At 38.8% G+C, this 20,339-nt stretch overlaps 1 pseudogene; it reads right to left on the reverse strand.

The window, feature by feature from the left end:
• Window positions 1–1,452: 1,452 nt before the first annotated feature.
• The window catches only part of LOC142430997 (U2 small nuclear ribonucleoprotein B'' pseudogene), a 32,745-nt pseudogene continuing 13,858 nt past the window's right edge, over window positions 1,453–20,339 (reverse strand).

Below are 20,339 nucleotides of genomic sequence, written 5' to 3' on the forward strand. Positions count from 1 at the left end.
TTCCCACATGCCACACAGCCTCCGTGATGAAAGGACTCAACGGAGGGACAAGGAGTGCACAGCCTGGAAGCTTTGTGTCTCGAACCCCATCACCTCTGTCTGTTTTCAGCACCTGAACATTAGTTATTGCAGAGATAGACGCTGTGGTATCATTGCCTATTTCTACCTGAATGTAATGCCCACCTCATAACTTTTATTTCAATTTGGAACTTTAAAAAACACCTATTGGGAGATAGGCATTTAATTAATTTTTTTAATTAACTGAGGTGGTGATTTTAGGTTTCAGGATATGTTGTGAGTTTCTGGGACCTGGAAACCACATCTTCTTGACTTGTTAAGGTGTTTCATCCAAAGAGAAACCTCAGCAAAGGCTTACCAATAAAAACAGGATGCCATGTTGTTCATAAGGAAAAATAATTTTGAAAACCCCCCTTCTGTAAAGCTCAGTTGGTGGACTTTGCATTGCAATCAGCCGATACATTTTTTTCCGTGTCTAACTTTTCATTTTATTAATAATTTTTTTCCAGCGCTAAGCTTGAGGAAGGGTTCACGCTGTTGTGTAATATTGATCCACTTTTTCTTTCCTCATTTTGGAGAGAGAGGGGGAGGGAGGAAAGCAAAAACAAATGAATAAAAAACAGAAGAAAAGAAAAACAAGAGGGAGAAAAATTGGAAAAAAAAACTAAAATTTTTACAATTCCACAAGTAATAGTTTTCCAAAAACTCTTCTTGGACCTGATGTGTGTTGGAAATAAGAATCCCTCTTCAGATGGTCAGAGACATTTTATGACTTATACCAGAGAATGGTCTTCTTCATCTTTTAATCCTTTTATTGGGAGCTCTTATAGATATTATAACACTCCATGGTTCCATCACATCAAGCAGTATTGTACAATTGCTGCCACAATCCGTTTCAAAGCACTTTCTTCTTGAGCTCCTTGATATCAGCTCCCCTTTGTCCCCTCCATCCTCCACCATACCCCTCTAGGAACCCTTGCCCCACCCCCAGGGTACTTTCAATACACCCATTCACATACAATTCTGTTGTTAGATCCCACCAAGTAGGGTTATACAATCATCCAGCAGTCTTATTACATTATACGCAATTTTATAATGAGCAAAACATATTGCCCATTCCATTTGCCAGGCTTATTTTTGAATTCTATTTCACCCCCCTTAACATTCAGCTATGTATCAGATTTATTTGTGAATTTTATTTCCTCCCACCCCTAAAACTCAGGCTGGGTTTCTTTCTCTCTCTCTGGAATACAAATAAAACTTGATTGTATAAAATTAAGGCCTTCATATTTCATAGCTAAGGCTAAAAAAAGATTAATTATTTAAGTTTGCAAAGTTTAATTTTACTTTCCCCTCTGTTCCCAACTCTAAAATGGCCTGACCAAAAGCGATCAAAATAAACACTGTGAATAAAGCCAAGATCATTAAAGAAGCTTACCCAAGGTGCAATTTCTTGGCGTAAGTGATCGGAAGGCATGGAATGGTGTGAACTAGAATTCTTGTAAAACTTCTCTGGCAGCTCCAGCCTGCTGATCATTTTCAAATTCATAAAAGGCAATGCCATGCCTTCCATGTGCCAACCACGTTTCCTTAAAACCAAGACACCGATTAAACAGCATGTGTGGCATCATCTCATCAGTCTCCCCTGGTTAAGTTATTGAGGTACAAAACATTGCTTGGAGGCTCACCAGGGACGTGAAGACATGGTATTGACTTTTCCCGGAGTGCTAGCTGACTTTGGTGTGCCCTGGCCACATCGTTGGATTTGAGTTGTTGCAGACTGTCCCACAGTGTGGGCTTTTATATTTTCTTTGCCAGCAAAAGCGCCATGCATATTAGATATTATAATCACAATCTGTCATTGTAGACTGGATCCACATTTGTTTGCCATAAAATGGGAGTCCTTGTAAGTCTCTCCAGGCATTTGTGGGCAAGCCCAGTGTCTGTAAATATCACAAGAGCCCATCCTCCTCGTCTTCAGACTCTTTAAAGCCAAAATGCTACCACTTGACCAAACTGAGCAAAGAGAGCAGCTAAGGATCCCTTCCCGTCTCCATTTGTAACACCGTCACTCATATTGTTGATGTAAATTGTAGGATTTGGTCTGCACCCCTCTTTTCATTGTATTGTTCATGCAACCTGATGCCTTCTCCATTAGTGCCCCAAGCTGAAAACAGAGGGGACTGATCTTTGGAAGGGAAGAGATGTAAAAATATGATAAATGTAAAAAAAAAAACGGTGAGGGGCTCTGTTATGTGAGCTGACAGAGAACCAAGTGGGTCCGCGGGGAGAGAAGGGAAAGGGGCCGTGCAGAAACATGGAGAAGCGGATGTCTCAAGCTTCCCGTGTCCCAAGGTTCCTTGGGGTCTAGGAGACATGTCTCTATTGTGTTTGATCTTGAGTGCAGTCGTTCCGTTTTTCATGTGCCTTCAATCACTAACATTTTTGAGCATCTCTTGTTTCTGTTACTACCTTTTACTTCTTCCTTTCAGAAAATTGTTTGCTCATGGTTATTCTTTTACCACTATTGGTTTACTTGATTTCTTTATATTCCCCAAATAATAATCACATTCTTAAGTATCCACTTTATCTTTCAAGTTACTATTACATATTATTTCTATGCTGCATTTGAAGGAGCCAATATCCAGATTTTAGAAGTGACTAAATATAGCTGATGGGTAGAACTGTCAATAAATATAATATTTTTGTTGTTAGATATTTCTTTCAAAGGAAAATCTAACCAGCTCAATCAGTAGAACTAGAAATATATTCATTTTAACCATGATTAGGATAGCTACAAATAAATATAGTCCCACTCCACTATAGACACAGATAAAAAATGCTATGTTAAATAAGATATTAACTTGCTTAATGGTATAGTAGATTAAACTATAAATATAACAAAATCAATGGCTTACTCAAGTAATTCAAAGACAGCTCAATATTATATAAACTGCAATTTATTAAGCATATTAAAAGTAAAATCATGCAATATTACATAGAGAATAAATTTGATAAACTTAAAATCCCATTAGTGATTAAAAGGGGAAAAAACCTCTTAAAATCTAGGCCTAGAATAAGAACTTATTTTAGTTTGACAGATGCCAAAAGTCAAAGCCCACAGAAAATATACTTAAAGGGAAAAAATCTAGACATAATTACTCTAAGATTAGAAAAAAAAAAAAAGGAAGGGCTCCCCATTATTAACAGTCCATCTTTGGCAATGCTGTAAGAGTAAGACAATTATACATATACGCATGCATACACACACACACACACACACGATTGAAAGACAAAAGAAAAAAACCATTAACTTTCTAGAAAATTAAACAAGATCAAGCAAGCTATTAGAAGAAATTAGACAATTTAATAGTTATCTAGCAGAAAAATAACCCCCCTTCAAAAAATATTCTTGACTACATAGAAAAATCAATTAAAATATTCTAGGAAAAAGAGTCAATGACAATGTAAAGATAAGCTCTAAAATATGTATATATATAATTAGAAAATTATAATAAAAACAAAATATATTTTTAGAAAAATAATCTCTAAAAATTTTAAAGGTATATTAAAGGATGAAACAGTGGAGCCAGTTAATCTATGGTCTGTCACCATAGTTACAAGAGCGTAACTTTTGTGAAACTATTAACCAGAGTGTACTTATGCTACAATTTCAAAACAATCTTTATTGAAATCCAGTCGGATGTCCTTAGATAATGTTGGAATACTATAAAATCAATTTTATGGAACAACTTAAATTTATTATGAAACAATTAATAATAAAAATTTATAAATACTTGGACAACTTTTTTTGGGGAAAACAAAAGTTAGCGCTCATCTGCTCAATATTGTGACATTAAAGTGATCACATGAAAGATGGGAATATGCCTCTAATGGAAAAGATAAAGCCCTACATCAATATTCATTTTTCATAAACAGACCCATGGTCTGTGGAGATTTGTTCAATGACAGTAAGGGTCACTCACCAAAGAAGGCAGGCCAGATTGTGGAATAGGAGGAATTGCCATGGCCTGTTACCATACACAATTTGAAAATTGAGCTTCAGATGGGTTGAAAAAGATTATGTAGAAAACCGAATTTTAAATTGTTGGAATGAAGTTAAAAATAATAACTTTTTCCCTAGTGTCAACAAAATCCCCTGGGGACTCAACACTTTAGGCAGTAGATGCAAAACTTGGGTGTGGTGTCCTGATAACAGCCCTCCTGTTAAATACAGAATAAAGTAAAGTGGAGAGCTGGTTATATGTTGGTTCTCATCCTACTTCATCAATTCTTAGAAGTTAAAGTTGAACTATCACCAATAATATGCAGCAGATCAAATAGAATCTGAAGAGCTTTTACAAATGAGACTTATAAAAATCAATGCACATAGAATTATTTTATGGAATGGAAAGATTACCTTTACCTTAAAAGGGTCCAATTGAAGGAAAAGCCTCATGTAGGTTTATGCTTTCTCATGCACTGGCTAGGCACCTGTGAATCATTGCCATTATGACATGGTCATTGACATGGGCCAAGAAACAATTGCTCAAACAGAAAAATAAATATTGCATGGTTGAGAATCAGGAAAAGTGTGCATCAGGGTCGTATGCTTTCACCATATTTATTTGATCTGTATGCTAAGCAAATAATTTGAGAAACGGGACACTTATGAAGAAGGGCAGGGGGATGCTTATTAACAGCCCATGATGACATAGACTTGCTTGTGGAAAGCAAGCAGGACTTGAAATATTTGCTTATGAAGATCAAGGACAATTGGGACAATCTGCGCAAGAGCTCTTCCAGTTGTGGGAGAACAAAGATGGCACTTCAGCTCGCAGGTGTTCGGCCCCAAGCCGTGTTCAGCGGCCTCATCTTCATGTGAACTTTGGACATTGGGAAGAACGGAGAAGAAAGGTGCGTTTGAATCGCGGTGCTGGTGAAGAAGACGGAGAGTCTCATAGATTGTCAAAGGAACAAACGAATCTGTCGTGGAAAACGTGCAATCAGAAGCCTTCCCGGAAGTGAGGATGGCAAGACTTAGTCTGAAGTACTTTGGACGCGTGAGAAGGATTCAGGCTTGCTAAAGTGAGTGCAGTCTAAAAGAAGAGGACCTATAAGGAGATGGATTTACACAGCGACGGTAACGGTAGACTCAAATTAACAATTGTGGGGGCAGTGAAGGACTTAGCAGTGTTTATTTCGGTTGTGTATAGGATCACTGTGAGCCAGTATCATCCTACTGACACTAAAAAGCAAGAATGTACTCTTGGGACTTGTGGCAAAGTGCTAGCCACGTGATCTAGGACCAGTGCTAGCCCGTGATCCAGAGCGGGGTTCGGTAAACTATTGAGTCATGAAGAGCCAATCCTGTCGCTCACAACATAGTAAAAATTATTCAAGAGCTACTGATATGTTTTTACAAACAAGTGGAATCACTGCTATCCCTTACATTTTTAGAAATGAAACTAGGGTCTTTTAGTTTCAATTTTACCTCAGAGCCGCAGGCACACACTAGAAGAGCCACATATGGCTCCCAAGCCACCGCTTGCCGATCCCTGATCTAGAGCAGCCTTCTGCAACATGGTTTTACCAAATAAACGAGGATCATAATGTGCCCCAAGTCTACGTACAGAGGGCTTGGGTGTAAATATGGGCACATTCTATGAGACAAAATGTGGGGAAGAGGAGGCCCGCTCCTGAAGCGAGATACACTGTGGGCTGCTAACTGCAAGGTCAGCAGTTTGAAACCACCGAGCAGGAAGAGGCTTTCTACTCCCGTAGTAAGTAATGGTCTCAGACACCCACTGGGACAGTTCTACTCTGTCCTACGAGGCAGTATCAATGCAGTAGCAGGTAGTTTGTTTTTGATTATAATGTCATGCGCTTGCCTTATAAAATAGACTGGACAGGGTCTTTTGAGAGGGAACTTGAACCAAAGCTGTTGGTGTTTCAGTGTGCACCATTTCTTCATCAGAACTAAGGATCCTGAGATTTACTCATCTTTTAAAAACTCTATCTCCCCATGAGTACAGTCCCATGTATATTACTATTCCTATGCTTATCTAAATACTGGACTTACAAGATCTCAATTTAACGAACATGAAATAAAACTATGCTGGAGAAATATATCTGGCCCTTCACGATTCCAGCAAGGAAAAAGAAGCTGCAGAGTAGTGCTCATGAATAGGTGAACAGGGTGTGGTCTCATGTCATTCTTTTTTATTATTATTATTTTAAAATCATTTTATTGGGGGCTTTTACATCTCTTATAATATTCCATATATCAATTGTACCAGGCATATTTGTATATATGGTGCAATCATCATTTTCTCAACATTTACTTTCTGTTTGAGCCCTTGGTATCAATTCCACTTTTGCCCTCCTCCCCTTGGCCCCTGATAAATTATAAATGATTATTGCTTTCATATCTTCATCTCTTATTCTTATTGGGAGAAAGATGAGAGAATTCAGAAGGTTTGGGGTGATATTCCATCACCCTTTAATTCTCTTACCCCATGAACCTTTTGAAGGCCCCTCATCTTTTGAGAGTAACAAAATTATACAACATGGAGAATATCCCAAAACAAAGTTTAAAGAGCTCTGGAATTCCGTGTCATTGTAAGAGGTTGGATTCCTAGAGAAGGAAGCTATGAAGGAGGTAAAAATGATTAGGAGAAGAGTGGAAATGCTACACATCCCACTCTAGTTAGATGAGACACATGCAATGCCTCCAACCACAGATAACGGGCTTTATTTTTCTTGATGCATCAGATAGAGAATCTATGTTTTAAATTTCTACCCTGGCAGGGTCAGGTGCACAAAAAGAATCATCTGGACAAAGTGAAGAACTGTTAGAAATGGTAAAATATGAGGCTACCCACCACTTTGGAGATATTATGGATATGGTCCCAGAACACCTGAATGAAGCTAATATTTCAATAATATGGGTCACATGAACATTACGCATTCTAAGTAAATATAAAATTATAAATATAAAATATACTTTATATTTTAAAATATAAAATAATGTATATATAAAATGTAAAAATACTAGACTGAAGTCTGTTGAGTGTGAGATAGCATTATGAAAAAGTTTGAAATATTGTGATAATTACCAAATGTGACATAGATACTCAAAGTGAGCAAATTCTGTTAAAAACCAAAAAAATGGCACCAATTGACTTGCTGCTTGCAAGGTTGGTACAAATCTTCACTTTGTAAAATATGCAGTATCTGCCCAGTGCCATCAAGTGAAACAATGAAACAAAATATTCTCCTATATCCTCCAGTAAGAAGAGAAACAATCATAGTACATTTTAGGATTTGTCCAGAAAGGAGACATTATGTTGCTTTGAGTTCCAAAGCCAAACTCACTGCCATCTCACAGTGACCATTTAGGGCAGGGTAAAACTGGCGCTGTGGAATTTTGGGACTATAACTCTTTAGGGGAGTAGAAAGCATTTTCTCCTACCCTTTGAGTAAAATTACAGGCTAATTCAAGCAGCAAAAGTACTGTGAGGCTAAAGGCGATTTATATTTTAAATCATTTTAGGGTCAAATATTGCTTGGCATATAATTCTGCGCTTGTTATTAAGTGCCATTAAATGGTTCTGACCCATAGTGATCTTATTCACAACAGAAACACTACCCAGATCTACACTCTCCTCACAAGAGTTGCAGCCACTGTGTCAATCTAGCTCCTTGAAGGCCTTCCTCCTCTTGGCTGGTCCTCTACTTCACCAAACATGATGCCCTTCTACAGGGATTAGTCTCTCTGGACAACAAGTCCAAAGTAGGTAAGAGAAAGGCGCACCAGCCTTGCCATTAAGGAGCATTCTAGCCCTCCTTCTCCCAAGACCCATCAGTACATCCTTTCAGTATTCCCAAGTATTTTCAACATTCTTCTCCAACACCACAGTTCAAATGCATCGAGTCTTCTTCAGTCTTATTTATTCAATGTGCAACCTGCACATGCATATGGCTTGGGTCTGAAGTACCTTAATCCGAAACATAAAATCCTTGGTCCTTAACACTCTCAAGAGGTCTTTTGCAGCAGATCTCCCCAGTGTAAAGTGTCTTTTGATCTCTTAACTGCTGTTTCCATAAGCACTGATTTTTGATCCAAGCAAGACAATATCCTTGACAATTTCAACCTTCTCTCCATTTATCATGAGGTCACCTATTGGTCCAGTTGTGAGCACTTTGGTCTTCTTGACATTGAGGTATAATCCATACTGAAAACTGACATCCTTGATCTTCATCCACAAGTTCTTCTGGTTCTCCTCACTTTCAGCATGCAAGGTTATGGCATGTGCAGATTTCAGGTTGTTAATACACCTGCCTCCCATCCTGATTCCACATTATTCTTCATTTAAGGAAAATTCTATGATTATTTTGTCAGCATAGAGATTGAATAAGGATGGTGAGATGATACAACCCTGATGCACACCTTTCTGAGTTTAAGCCATGTACTTTCCCCTTGTTCTGTTCACACAACTATCTTTTGATCCATGTACGTTTCCCATGAGAACAGTGAAGTCTTCTACTCTTCTCAAGATTATCCAAAATTTGTTATGGCTCATACTGTCAAATGCCTTTGCATAGTCTGTAAAACACAAGTAAACATATTTCTGGTATTCTCTGCTCTCAGCCAAGATCCATCTGACATCAGTAATGAGATCCCTTGTTCCATGTCCTCTTCTGTACCTGCCCTGGACCCCTGGCACCTCACTGTCAATGTACTACTGAAACTGTTCTTGGATAATCTTCAGGAAATTTTACTTACATGTGATATCCGTGATATTGTTCTATAGTTTGAGCATTCTGTTGACTCACCTTTCTTTGGAATGGGCATAAATATGGGCCTCTTTCAGTCAGTTGGCTAAGTAGCATATGATTATAAGTTACTCTTATTAAAATCAATAGGAGTAGAACATGATTTTGGGTAGAGAAATTAGATTTCATACTTTTCTGCTAAAATACGTATTCTTTTGTGTACTTAGTAAACCACTGACAATGGAAAAAAGACAAAGTTAACTCCATATGTGTTTGAAGTTGAGACAGGAGTGCCTTGATAATTCTTCATAAAATAAATTAGTTGTGGTTCATAACAGCTTATTAAATACAGTACACATTCTGCCTTCAGAAACTTTTCCTTTTTCACACTTTCTTATTCCCTACTCCCTCTTCTTTCTTTTGCTCCTCTTTTCCTTATTTTTTTTTAATAAAAAATTATCCAGCCCCTCATACGTGCCAGTTAAGGATGTATAACCCAAGAAGCCCAAGGGGCAGTTCTACTCTGTGATAAAGGACACTGTGAGTCCTAATTGACTCCATGACAATGGATATTTGGCTTTGTGCACCAACTCCTGTCATTTGGATTAGAGAGGAAAATTATACAAAATATGGCCTTTTCCCTTAATTCAGAGCGTGTAAGTGTTACACCTTTCTGAAACTGGACTTTCAATCCTCCATCAGGTTCTTTTTGATTCTTGCAATTCCACAGAACAAGAAGGCCATTCCATCATGAACACATCCTAAGATGGTAGTAATAGCAGTACAGTAACATCTTCTTTTTTAATCTTGAGTCATATTTAAAGTTTGTTTATTAATATTTCAAAGAAGAGGATGCTATCTTTTTCCTGTGTGAGGGTTTCATAATAGCATATAATTTTCTTAATTGGGAACATTAATTCAAGTTTCTTGAAAAATAATTTTACAATTAAGGGTAGCAGATTTTATATACAGAGAATCATTGATTGTGGAAGTAGAAGGACTTATGAATTGGTGACATTGGGCCGGTTAGCAAAGTGGGGCAGAGAGCTCTGCTTAGTCCACGTAATCCCTCAGCATCTCTCACGATGAACTTTGCTTAATTGCTGCTGTGGTACTTTAACTGCTTTCCATGGAAAAGTGAATTCCAACTTGTGCAAATGCTAACTCTATTTTTAAACAATGCTAGGTACACACATTTCCTCTCCATGTGCAATTAAAAAATGCCTTCTTTACATCATTTATTCATTGATTCAAAAATGTATTGTTAAAGAAGTGCATTAACTCCCACTTAGAGCCATTGTTCCTGGCTCTGCCCTCCAGGAGAGACAAAACAAAACAAAAACCTAAGCCCTTCTTAGACCTTGCGGAACTTGAAAGACTGGTCTGATTTTGTATTTTAGTTCCTTCAACCATAGCTTGCTTCTCAGACCCTTCCCACCTTGGCTTTCTTCCACTGCATTAAGTGTTCCCCCTGAAATTATGGCACCCAGAACTGCACAAAGTACTCCGGATGTGGTCTGAGCTCAGAATGCAGAGAGAATTGTACTGCCTGTAATGTAGACAAAGGGTTTCTCCTAATGCAAGCTAAGAATATGATTTTTTTAAGCATCTGTCTCGTACTGATGGACCTTATTACAGTTGTGGTCAGCTTAATCCTCCAGATATTTTTCACATGAATTTTTGCCAAGCCCAGACTCTCCATCCTGTACTTATACAATTAATTGTTTGAACTTTTATGTAGGACATTCTGTTTATCTGTATGAAATTTCATCATTTTGGAACTTGATCAGAATTCTAGCTTGTAGAACCATTTCAAATTTTGATTTGTAATATTTCCTATCATTTCCAGGTTTGATGCTTTCAGATTTCATAAACATCTTTCTCATGTTGTTATCAAAACTATGTAAAAAAATAAGTGTTTAATGGGGTTGGGCCAGATAGGGAGCAAATGACCATCTACTGAACTACAGAGGTTACCAGAGCCTGATTATTGAATTCAGCATCATCCACTTTCACCCAGTTAAAATTTCATCACATGCATGAATGTTAGAGAAAGTATTCTCGATTATTTTATTTAAATCAAGATGTCTCTCCATATTTATCATAATTGACCCACTCTGTAATCCTATTGGGAAAAACAAGTTCATCCATTGATACACTATTGAGCAAATCTTTGTTCATATCTATCATGCGCTAAGGGAGCCCTGGTGGTGTAGTGGTTAGGCATTGGGCTGTGATCTGAAAGGTCAGCAGTTTGAAACTACCAGACTCTCTGTGGGACAAAGACAGGGTTTTTTCTTCCAGTAAACAGTTACAGACTAAACAGCAGTGAGTGAGGATGTGCCAGGTATAATTGTATGAAAAATATATTAAAGGCATTTAAAATTTAATTGAAATTAGCAGCCCTTGGAGAGTTTATGGTAAACTCTCTAATCCATGTTTCAAGTTTTTAACATGACTTTGACATTGTGTGTAGAAAGATTGTAGAAGAGCAATTATAGAAAAAGGAAGAATAATTATGTAGTTGTGAGTTTAATTGAAGCTGGTCTAGAAAATCTAGATTGTAATTTTAGTCCTACCACTGATTGTATGAATTTGGAAAATGCACATCGTCCCCATGGTCTGAGTTCCCTCATCGATGTAATGAAGGATTTTGCAAGACAAACTCTGTGATTCTTACCAGTGCTAGCATTCCACGAGTGTGTGATTTAATCATCACCAGTGCCCTGGTGCACAGTGGCTACACATCGGGCTGTGATCCCAAAGGTCAGCAATTGCAAACTACAAGTCTGCTCCTAGGGAGAAAGACCAGGCTCTCTACTCTCATCAACAGTTGAAGTCTCAGAAAGTCCTGGGTAATTGTCACTGTCCTAGAGGGTCCCTTGGAGTCAGCAGCAACTCGGGAGCAGTGAGTTTGGTTTTTGTTTGTTTATTTTTTGTTTTGATGCTATTTATTTTTATTTTGGGGTTTTTAATTAATTTGTTTCCTGATCCAAGCCAGAAATGACTCATGGCTCAATAACAATATGTTCTCTCTGTAATTTCTGAGCTATATTATCCTCACTTATTTAAAAAGTGATACTTCCTCTGTTTCCATAGGTATTAAAGTTCAGACCTGTACTACTAAGCAGGCATATTTTACCTGAAGGTGCTATATTATCCATTATTAACCCCTCACTTGCGTGTTTCCAGTCACTTTAAATACTCGTATTTTTCTCTTCTCTTAAGACCTTGCTTCTTTTTTCTAAAGCCAAAGCAAACAAGGAATTGAATAATTCTGCCTTCTCGCTTGGCTATACAGCTTCGATCCTGTTATAATGTTGTTCACTGTCTTTGAGATGGCACAAAGCATAAGTCAAATGGAAGGTATCTCAACTGAAATGCCCTTCTTGTTGCATAGGCCATGAGAAGATTCCCCATCTTCAAGAAGAAGTGTATATTTTCCTGTTAAGACTGAATCATCATTACTTGTATCACTAGTAACATAATGGTCCCTGGAATTCATTGAATGTATAGCGTATGGCTGACAATGGACTAAACGATTTATGTGCATTATTTTACTGTATAGAGCATTTTATTCAGACATGCATTCACTTATTTGATTACTATTTATAGCCTACTTCTGAAGTACCAAACAGTAAGCAGTGAGGTGTGATGGTAAACCAAGCAGTCATAGCCCCTGCTTCATGTATGATATAGGTGAAAGGGGAAGATATACATTAACTTGCTTACCACAGTGAAGAAGTGGGTACCATTTTCCAGAAAAACACAAGGTCTGTGGTTTGAAATAGATGAAGAAGGAATAGGCTCACCACCTCAGAGGAATTAGTCACTTAAAACTTTATGGACAGTATGGAAATATTCTGTTCCTGAAAATAGAATGAATGGAAGCAGAACATTGTCATAGACAGTGCCAGAGAGGAATCCCTCATGTGGGAATTCACTCAAAATATGTCCAAGGAAGAGCTGTCTTTTCAAAGTAGAGTTGATCTTAAAGATGTGAATGAAATAAAGCTTCTGGGAGGAAAGCCTTTGAACCTACCTTCATTTGCTGATAGGACATGGCTGAAAATGAGAAGAAACAGCCACAACAATCAATTAATGGTGACTTGGAAAGTATGAACTTAAGAAAATTGGACATGGTTAAAAATAAAATGGAATTCAAAAAGATCAATGTTCTAGGAATCAGTGGAATGAAATGAGATGGTGTTGACCATTTTGAGTCAGAAATCATATGGTTTAGGCAGAGGGGGCAAGACAGTGTCCCACTAAGAGGAATATTCTACTCTTTCAGGTCACAGCATTAACATAAGTAAGCACAAATTCACTAGGATTAAAAGAGCAAGAGGCTTATTGCTTGCAGCTGCCACCTGTGAACCAAGACTTTATGACTGCCACCAATACCACCAGACAAGGGTTTCCCCTTCCCCCATCCCCACCACCCCATTGCCACTAGCCCAGGATGTTTTTCCCCGGCCATTGTCACCTCTGGCCTGGGGCATTTCTACTGCCATTGCTGCCATCAGCCTGGGGCTTTCCCCCCCCCACTGCCACCACCAGCCCAGGACATTCTCACACTGCTTCAGCAGCAGCAGCTTCCTGCCCGTGGCCTTTTCCTGCCACCTCCGACATGACTTCTTCCCACCACACACAGCTTCCCATCACCACTGGTACTCATGCTGCCACGGGTCCCCATGTGATTAGCCTTCCAGCACCACCCTCATGGTCTGCTACTATCCCATCCACGCTGCCTGAGAGGGCCACCCAAGCTGCCCTCCAAATACGTAAGTAAACCCCAGTGAGGTAGAGAAGCAGCCAGATCCCACAGCTTATTTGGCTATAAGCAGTCCTTAGAAACATTCTTCCTTGCCTCCCAGACAGAAAAATCAGGTATGCTGGACTCCCAGTAAAATATCACCAAGGTCAAACAAAATGTCACGCAGACAGGAACTCACAACAGCAACTGCTACAAGAAAATGAGGGAAATAGAATCCAATGTATGAGCAGGACCTGGACCTAATAACATAAATAGAAGAAGCTGACATTGAACCACCACAGAAAGAAATCTTCAGAATACTTCTAAGAGCCATACAGGATATGAAAGGATCAATACAGAAAAGGGATAAAATAATAGGGAAGATAGAGTCCACATACTGAAGGGAAATACAAGAGTTAAGAAAAAATGATGCAGAAGCAAAGAAAACAGTAAAAGACCTTACCAACAGAAGTGGAGAATAATATCTGCAACCTCAAAGATAGCTGAATAAAACTCAAAAAATATGAAAGACAAGATAATCACAGAAGCTAAAGAAAACCTAAGGAACATGTGTGATGCTATGAAAGACTATTAGAGTAATTGGGTTATCAAAGCAAGATATAGCAAAAACAATCAATAGCCGAGATAGCGAGGGAATTACCAGAATGAAATGTCCCCAATTTAATGGAGGAGAATCAGACAGTTATCCAGGAAGCAGAGAGGACGCCAACTAGACTAAATCCCAAGAAGAACACACCAAGAGAGATGGTAGTCAAATAATTCAACTTTGAGGAAAAGGGTAAAATCATAGGGGGAGCTTCAGAAAGAAACTCAGTCACTTCTAAGAGAGACCTGATAAGAATATGCTCAGACCCACCAGCAGAAACCATGAAGAGGAGAGAATGGAATAATATCTTCCAAAAGTAGAAGATTAATGGCAACCCGAGAATTCACTATTCTGACAAAATCTCCATAAAACTTTAGAAAACACAACAAAAATAAACCGCATCAAATTCACTTTCAACCACACATTGGCCAGAAGTCCAACATCCACTGAGCACAAACATGAGACTACGGCATAGTATAATCAATCCAGAAGTCAGAGCACAGAAAGCAAGACATCTTTGACCCATCAGTGAAAAGAAGGCAAGAATGAATCCCCACACACATACACAACACACTGCTAAGGAGAGAGGGAGGAAAATATTACAAAAGTATGAGATGACAAAGAATCCACAGGTGACTGTTAATAACTCTGAACATCAATGGGCTGAATTCTCCTATAAAAAGAGGAAAGCTAGCAGACTGGATTAGGAAACTAAACCCAGCAATCTGTTGTCTATTTTCTCTAAGAAATGCATGTCAAGCCCACAGACAAAATCAGTTTGAGAATCAAAGGTTGGCGGAAGGTATATCAAGCTAATGGCTACCTAAACAAAGAAGGAGTTGCAATTCTAATTTCTATTTTTTTTAAGACTCTAATATAACCATGTTGGGCTCAGAATTGTCCCCCTGTTTTTGTTTTTAAGTCATTTTATTGGTGGCAGATAGAACCTGAACCAAAAGACATCATCCCTGCCACCCACCTCCCATATGCCTTTTAGGCCCACAAAAGGGTGGGGGAATAAAGAAAAACAATATGTTAATGGGGAAACAGGACACTAATTCATCTAAGGGGAGGATATTGTTTATGTCTCCACAGAAAAGGGAGAGAGAATAGAGCTCTTTCAGGTGCACTACGTCTTGAGGCCCACATTCCTATTTGCCGGCTAAATCAGCCTCTCACAACCACAGAGTCTGTAGGCACAAGTGTACAGTTGTAATATATAAAGGTCATAGTAAAGCCATAGAAGATAAGAGAGAAAGTAAAATAATGGAATCAGACACATTTTATGGTAGCATGCTCACCTCCAGGGTGGTGATGATCTCAGCAGCCAGGTTCATGCAGAAAGAGGAGGAGGAGAGACCAATATATTTCTAAATAAGGCTTATATATACTTAGGGGGCATTCAAGCCCCTGTGATGACAGGTAACCCACATAGGTACAGGAAGGGACTATCCAATAGGCATACGCATGAGAGGAAGGGGATGAGCTCGGGGTGTACATGCAATAGGAAGGGGAGGGAGCAGGGGTACACATGTGACAAGAGGAGCAGATCCTAGATTCAAGATGGCAGTGAAAAACAAACAAACAAAGAGATGGCAGTCTAACTTTGGTTTTCCTTGGGTGGGCTTGACCTTTTCTCTGGGCTCTCCTACAAGGAAATAATCACTGTCCTTATCAGCAGGGAGTGAGCCCCACCTATGGTGGGACAGACAATAGTGTCTGATTGCTCTAGATGGCTGATACCTTCAGAGAGGAAACTTCTAAGCAGCTGACCTCACACATTTCCAGCAAGCAGCCTTCTAGGCTGGGTATATAATATGGGGAAAGACCTTTCTGTATCCCATACCTACCCAGAGCAGCTCCTTCACAGAAAGGACTGCAGGGTAGCCTCAGCAAGAGACATGACTTCCCTTCCATACATGACAGCACCACAGAACAGCACTGAAGATACAGTTCGGGTGTGTGACCGCTCTGACCCTCCCACATGAGGGCAAACCAAGAGGGAAATGCAACAGATCAGCAATGGGAGCAAAGCCACGAAGACCCTGAGGACTCTCGATTGTAGACTTCTGAATGGGGATGGGCAGCTCTTGGCACCTCAGCGGAACTAATTGGGGGATATTAATGAGGGCACATTACTGTAAGTCTAAAGCTGTAACAGCGTGGCTGATGGGGCACTAGACCACTCCATCCTTGAAGGCAGGAAGAACAATGGGGTCTTGAGAAAGTGTACCCCTTGGACAAAAATGCTGAGGACTAAGGGGTTTAAGCATTGTTAGGTAAGAGGATCATGGCACATGGATCCCTGAAAGAAAAAGAGATTGCACTGATGGATTGTAATAGGGCCTGCTTGCTATTAAACAGAGGGATACTCATCTACTCTGAGTCAGGGCAACAGTTAGACTCAGAGCGACTTGTACTGTTTATCTATCTATCTATCTATCTATCTATCTATCTATCTATCTATCTATCTATCTATCTATGGAAGCAGATGGATTTGGGGTCTCTACTTAGACCTCACCTCAGAACAAAAATGGCTTATTCTAATAATGTGGTGATATGTAATAATAGTCCCATTCCTGACATGATTGCTGAAGACAAAAATGGGTGCATAAGCAAATGACAAAATAGGTGCATAAACAAATATGGTGAAGACAGCTGAGGGTGTCAGGCTATTAAAAGATATAATATCTGGGGTCTTAAAGGGTGGAAGTTGAACAAGCAGTCATCTAGCAGGGAAGCAACAACACCCATGTGCTGGAAGCACACCAGTCTATATTGTCCTGAAATAATAATGGGAATAAGTATTAGAAGTTCAAAAACAAGCCATCAAATTGACACGAAAGAGTGTAGATAAAGTGGAGACCCAAAACCCACCTGTCAGTTCATTGGACAATCCCTCACAGAAGGGCCACATGGAAGGGATGAAATATCCAGGGTGCAGAATAGCACTGATGGAGCAATACACTATCCTCTACTCTTTAATATTTCCTCCCCTTACTATTATGGTTTTTGTTTTACCTTATTACTCTTGTTAGACCGGCAGATCTTCATTTGTATAATTAAGATCACTCGATGCATGAAATCCAAGATAGATAAACCCTTCACAAATAGTAATGGGAGTAATGATTCCCTAAGGGTCTGGGAAGAGGGAGGAGAAAGGGGGGAGGGAGAACCAATAGCTATGATGACTTTATAACCCCACTCAAGGGAATGAATAATAGAATGGTAGGTCAATGAATACATTGGATGGGGTAAAATATGGCAAATAACATAATATAGATATAATAATAAGGGTCCCTGGGGGTGGTGGTAGTGGTGGAAGGGTGAGCACAAAGGGGAGCTGATTTCAAAGGGTCCAAGAAGAAATAATTTTTCTCGAAATGATGGTGGCAGCAATTGTATAATTATTCTTGATTAAATTGAATTACAAATTTTTATAATATCTGTAAGTGCTATCAATAAAAGAAACTCATGTGATTTGCTATTCTGGGAATGACAGATTCAAGTGAAATGGCATTGCATTAATTGTCAAAAGGTCATTTCATGAGCTATCTTGAACTACAATGCAATCTGTGATAGGATAATGCCTATCTGCATACAAGGACATCCAATCAATTCAACTATTATTCAAATTTATAAACCAACCATTAAAACCAGTGTTGCATAAATTGAAGAATTCTACCCATGTCGTTGGTCTGAAATTGATCAAACATGCAATCAAGATGCATTAATAATTATTAGTCATTGGAATTTGTAACAGAGAAAGCAACCGTATTGTTAGAAACTCTGGTCTTGGTGATAGAAATGAAGCTGGAGATTGCATGATATAATTTTGCAAGTGCAATGACTTATTCATCAAAAAAAGCCCTTTTTCAACCACACAAAAATTGACTATATACATGGATTTCTTCAGATGGAATACACAGAAATGAAATTGACTGCAACTGTGGGAATATACTCAAGAGAAGCTCAATATAGGCGGCTAAAGCCAAGCCATATCCCAACTGTGGAACAGATCATCAATTGCTCATATGTAAGTTCAGGTTGAACTTGAAAGAAAATGAAACAAGTCCACAAGAACTAGAATATTACCACGAGTATATCCTACCCTAATATGGGAGATATCTTGAGAATAAATTTGATACATTAACCACTAATCACAGAAGACTTGATGAGCTGTGGGATGGCATCAAAAATATCATTTATAAAGAAAACAAGCAATCATTCACATGACAAGAAAGAAAGAAGCAATCAAAATGGGTGTCAGAAGAAACTCTGAAATATTCTCCACGTTGGAAAGCAGCTCCGGCAAATGGAATATATGATAAAGTCAACAAGATCACAGATAATTTCCAAGAGCAGCTCAAGAAGACAAAGTAAAATGTTATAATGAAATGTGCAAAGACCTAGAATTTGAAAACCCAAAGAACAAGCTAGCCATTTCCTAAACTAAAAGAAATAAAGAAAAGCGTTCCAGACTTGGATTACAATATTGAAAGATTCTGTGGGGAAAATATTGAATGATGCAAAAAGCATCAGAAGAAGATGGAAAGATTACACAGTCACTGTACCAAAGAGAATTAGTGAACATTTACTCAGGTCAAGAGGTAGCATATGATGAAGAACCAATGGTACTAAAGGAAGAATTTCAAGCTGCATTATAAGCATTGGCCTAAAACCAGGGGCCAGGAGTTGATGGAATACTGATGGAAATGTTTCAACAAGCTGATGAAGCACTGGAAGTACTCACTCATCTCTGCCAAGAAATTTGAAAGACTTACTTGGCCAAATGCCTGGAAGAGATTAATATTTGCATAAATCGTAAAGAATGATGACCCAATAAAAGGCTTAAATTATAGAGCAATACCATTGATTGCACATGCAAGTAAAATTTTGCTGAAGATCATCCAATAGTGAGTGCAGCAGTACATTGATACAGAGCCGCCAGAGGTTTAGGCCTAATTCAGAGGCATACTAATTAATATCATGGCTGATGACAGATGAATCTTGGCTGAAAGTAAACAGGAAACATTTTTACTTATGTTGTATTGACTATGCAAAGGCATTTGGTGGTGTGGATCATAACAAGCTATGGATAACCTTGAGAAGAAAGGGACTTTCAGAACATTTTATTGTGCTCATGAAGAACCTGCACATGAATCAACAGGAAGGGTTTCAAGCATAGGAGCACTGGAGGCACTTGCTGATAAAGATAAAGGATTGTATCCTTCAATATGGCTTATGACTCAATGTAACAAAGACCAAAATCCTGACAGCTGGACCAATAGGCAACATCATGCTAAGTGGAGAAAAGATTAAAGTTGTCAATGAGTTTGTCTTGCTTTGATTTACAATCCATGCTCACAGAAGCAACAGACAAAAGATCAAATAACACATTGTATCCGGTAAATCTGCTTGGACCTCTTTCAGTGTTGAAAAGCAAGGATATTGCTTAAGGATTATGGTAATCTTTACCCAAGCCATGGTATTTTCAATGGTCTCATATGCATGTGAAAGTGGGACATTGAATAAGGAAGACCTAAGAAAAATCAATATATTTGAACTATGGGGTTAGTAAAGTATATTGAAAAGTGCCATGGCCAGCCCACAGAATAAACAGTTCTACCTGGAAGAAGTACAAGCAGAATGTTCCTTAGAGACAAGGACGGTGAGACATCAGTTCAAGTACATTGAACATGTTATCAGGAGAGACCAGTTTCTGGAGAAGACAGCATTCTCGGGAAAGCCCAGGGGCAACAAAAAGAGGCAGGCCCTCCAGAAGATGGATTGACACCATAGCAGCCACAATGGGCCCCAAACTAAGAACTCTCATGAGGAGGGCACAGGACTGGTGGTGTTTGGTTCCTTTGTACCTAGGATCCCCATGAGTTGGAGCTGGTTGGATGGGAATTAGCAACACAGGGGTGGATATGGGCGATGAATCTTCTAGATGGCTTCAGGTTTTACTTTTTCTTAATATGTCCGGCATATATTTGCTTGAGGTTTTTTCACTGCCTTACTTCTGTTATCTGTAGATAAAGATATTTGTAGATATTTTTGTCTAGATGCTCACAAGGCTCACTCACAAACATGCAACCTTTTGGACAGAGCCTTTTTGTGTGACCCGTTTACCTATGATACAACTTCTCTTCCCATTGTTCTGTTCGCTTTTCTACC

Source organism: Tenrec ecaudatus, chromosome 17 (assembly GCF_050624435.1).
Source record: "Tenrec ecaudatus isolate mTenEca1 chromosome 17, mTenEca1.hap1, whole genome shotgun sequence".
Classification (NCBI taxonomy): Eukaryota; Metazoa; Chordata; class Mammalia; order Afrosoricida; family Tenrecidae; genus Tenrec; species Tenrec ecaudatus.